We start from the raw sequence: 5,000 nt of genomic DNA on the forward strand, positions 1-5,000 counted from the left end.
ATCAAAATTGATGATTAACGATGAAGTTTTACAACTGTTTATTTAGTAGACTCATTATTAATGCAGTTATTAAAACTGATTGTCTAATAGACTCATTACGAAGTATGAGTACAATGCGGTCATTAAAAATGATTGTCTAGTAGACTCATTACAAAGTCTCAGTATAATGCAGTTATTAAAACTGATTGTCTAGTAGACTCATTATCAAGTCTGAGTACAATGCAGTTATTAAAACTGATTGTCTAATTGACTCATCATTAAGTCTGCGTAAAATACAGTTATTAAACTGATTGTCTAGTAGACTCATTATTAAGTCTGAGTACAATGCAGTTATTAAAACTGATTGTCTAGTAGACTCATTATTAAGTAATCAAATATAAAGATTAGGTAAACTGTTTTGTTTTCGGTAAATCTTAAAGTTCCAGACCCGATCTATGCTAGTGTATATAGTGGAATGACCTTAAAAGTCATTGCTTTAGACAACGCAGTATATGTTAGTTAATCAATTCAAGAAATAAGTACCCGGGAAACATGCGAAAAAAAGAAACGTAGCAAATCGCCAAAGAAAAATTAAAAACATGAAATTAGTGTCATTATTTTTGGCTTTGACAGAACTCAATATTTATTTGATGCCAGCCAATGCATTCATTTTTAGACGACGCATAACAGTGGTATATATGGCCATGTTGTTTCTGTTATTAGAATTCGGGAAATCACTTTAATTATTGGGATGCCCTATAGGGTAAAAATAATTTTAATTAGAGCCTTGTAATTGGCTAAAATTATTGGGAATGCCTGACCGATGGCTGGAATATATGGGAATACTGGAATGATAGAAAAACCAATTTGTGAAATATCATTTTAGTGTAATGACAGTAAGTTCGGTTTAGATTACAAGTTACATCATTACGAAAAGTATCAACGATATACTGTAAGTGTTGTGTTATACATACATACATACATACATATATATATATATATATATATATATATATATATATATATATATATATACATACATATATATATATATATATATATATATATATATATATATATATATATATATATATAATATATATATAATATATATATATAATATATATATATATATATATATATATATATATATAATATATATATAATATATATATAATATATATATATATATATATATATATAATATATATATAATATATATATATATAATATATATATATATATAATATATATATATATATATATATATATATATATATATATTATATACATATATATATACATATATATATATATATATATATATATATATATATATATATATATATATATATATATATATATATATATTATATATATACATATATATACATATATATATATATATATATATATATATATATATATACATATATATATATATATATATATATATATATATATATATATATATATATATATATATATATATATATATATATATATTTATACATACATACATATACCAAGGCATTTCCCCCAATTTTGGGGGGTAGCCGACACCAACAAAGAAACAAAACAAAAAGGGGACCTCTACTCTCTATGTTCCTTCAGCCTAATCAGGGACTCAACCGAGTTCAGCTGGTACTGCTAGGGTGCCACAGCCCAACCTCCCACATTTCCACCACAGATGAAGCTTCATAATGCTGACTCCCCTACTGCTGCTACCTCCGCGGTCATCTAAGGCACCGGAGGAAGCAGCAGGGCCTACTGGAACTGCGTCACAATCGCTCGCCATTCATTCCTATTTCTAGCACGCTCTCTTGCCTCTCTCACATCTATCCTCCTATCACCCAGAGCTTTCTTCACACCATCCATCCACCCAAACCTTGGCCTTCCTCTTGTACTTCTCCCATCAACTCTTGCATTCATTACCTTCTTTAGCAGACAACCATTTTCTTTTCCATTCTCTCAACATGGCCAAACCACCTCAACACATTCATATCCACTCTAGCCGCTAACTCATTTCTTACACCCGTTCTCTCCCTCACCACTTCGTTCCTAACCCTATCTACTCGAGATACACCAGCCATACTCCTTAGACACTTCATCTCAAACACATTCAATTTCTGTCTCTCCATCACTTTCATTCCCCACGACTCCGATCCATACATCACAGTTGGTACAATCACTTTCTCATATAGAACTCTCTTTACATTCATGCCCAACCCTCTATTTTTTACTACTCCCTTAACTGCCCCCAACACTTTGCAACCTTCATTCACTCTCTGACGTACATCTGCTTCCACTCCACCATTTGCTGCAACAATAGACCCCAAGTACTTAAACTGATCCACCTCCTCAAGTAACTCTCCATTCAACATGACATTCAACCTTGCACCACCTTCCCTTCTCGTACATCTCATAACCTTACTCTTACCCACATTAACTCTCAACTTCCTTCTCTCACACACCCTTCCAAATTCTGTCACTAGTCGGTCAAGCTTCTCTTCTGTGTCTGCTACCAGTACAGTATCATCCGCAAACAACAACTGATTTACCTCCCATTCATGGTCATTCTCACCTACCAGTTTTAATCCTCGTCCAAGCACTCGAGCATTCACCTCTCTCACCACTCCATCAACATACAAGTTAAACAACCACGGCGACATCACACATCCCTGTCTCAGCCCCACTCTCACCGGAAACCAATCACTCACTTCATTTCCTATTCTAACACATGCTTTACTACCTTTGTATAAACTTTTCACTGCTTGCAACAACCTTCCACCAACTCCATATAATCTCATCACATTCCACATTGCTTCCCTATCAACTCTATCATATGCTTTCTCCAGATCCATAAACGCAACATACACCTCCTTACCTTTTGCTAAATATTTCTCGCATATCTGCCTAACTGTAAAAATCTGATTCATACAACCCCTACCTCTTCTAAAACCACCCTGTACTTCCAAGATTGCATTCTCTGTTTTATCCTTAATCCTATTAATCAATACTCTACCATACACTTTTCCAACTACACTCAACAAACTAATACCTCTTGAATTACAACACTCATGCACATCTCCCTTACCCTTATATAGTGGTACAATACATGCACAAACCCAATCTACTGGTACCATTGACAACACAAAACACATATTAAACAATCTCACCAACCATTCAAGTACAGTCACACCCCCTTCCTTCAACATCTCAGCTTTCACACCGTCCATACCAGATGCTTTTCCTACTCTCGTTTCATCTAGTGCCCTCCTCACTTCATCTATTGTTATCTCTCTCTCATTCTCATCTCCCATCACTGGCACCTCAACACCTGGAACAGCAATTATATCTGCCTCCCTATTATCCTCAACATTCAGCAAACTTTCAAAATATTCCGCCCACCTTTTCCTTGCCTCCTCTCCTTTTAACAACCTTCCATTTCCATCTTTCACTGTCTCTTCAATTCTTGCGCCAGCCTTCCTTACTCTCTTCACTTCTTTCCAAAACTTCTTCTTATTCTCTTCATATGACTGACCCAATCCCTGACCCCACCTCAGGTCAGCTGCCCTCTTTGCCTCACGTACCTTGCGCTTTACTTCCACCTTTTTCTCTCTATATTTTTCATACTTCTCTATACTATTACTCTGCAGCCATTCTTCAAAAGCCCTCTTTTTCTCTTCCACTTTCACCTTCACTCCTTCATTCCACCATTCACTGCCCTTCCTCATGCTGCCTCCAACAACCTTCTTGCCACATACATCACTTGCAATCCCAACAAAATTTTCTTTTACTAACTTCCACTCCTCCTCTACATTACCAGTTTCTCTTACTCTCACCTCATCATATGCCATTTTCAACCTTTCCTGATATTTACTTTTTAACCCCGGTTTTATTAGCTCTTCAATCCTCACTACCTCCCTTTTACATCCACCTACTCTATTCCCCCACTCTTTTGCTACAACTAATTTTCCTTCCACCAAAAAATGATCAGACATACCGTTAGCCATACCCCTAAACACGTGCACGTCTTTCAATCTTCCAAACATTCTTTTAGTTACCAACACATAATCCATTAATGCCCTTTCTACTACTCTTCCATTTGCCACTCTTACCCATGTATACTTATTTTTATCTTTCTTTTTAAAGAAGCTAGCACTTATTACCATCTCTTGTTCAACACACATGTCTACCAGTCTCTCACCACTCTCATTTATATATATTTATATATATATTTATATATATGTATATATATATATATATGTATATTTATGTATATATATATATATATATATATATATATATATATATATATATATATATATATATATATATATATATATATATATATATATATGTGTGTGTGTGTGTGTGTGTGTGTGTGTTTATACATATATATGTTGTATAAATGAAAAGTTTTATATGTATATATACATATATATAGATTATATGTAATTGTATATATATATATATATATATATATATATATATATATATATATATATATATATATATATATATATACATGTATATATATATATATATATATATATATATATATATATATACATGTATATATATATATATATATATATATATATATATATATATATATATATATATATACATGTATATATATATATATATATATATATATATATATATATATATATATATATATATATATATATATATAAGAGAGGCGAGGTGAATGCAACTGACCTTCTTCCAACATAAAGGGAGTTTATATACAAGAGGTTCTGAACAAGAGTGTCACAAAAATAAAATTAGACTTATCCATGTAAAGACAATCTTAAACAGGTTCAATTAATAGTGAGGGGTAGAGTGAGATATACGATAAAAAAGAGAAAAAACCTTTACAGTGCACAAGCAAGTGTAAAACACGTGAGGTACAAGGTTCCCCTCTCTAAAAAATTCACATGCGAAATTGGGCGCCCTCTTTTTGACAGGCGTACTGTAGGCAGGGGATGCACAGGTTTAAGGTAATCAATGGA

This window comes from Palaemon carinicauda, chromosome 12 (genome assembly GCF_036898095.1).
Source record: "Palaemon carinicauda isolate YSFRI2023 chromosome 12, ASM3689809v2, whole genome shotgun sequence".
In the NCBI taxonomy this organism is placed as follows: domain Eukaryota; kingdom Metazoa; phylum Arthropoda; class Malacostraca; order Decapoda; family Palaemonidae; genus Palaemon; species Palaemon carinicauda.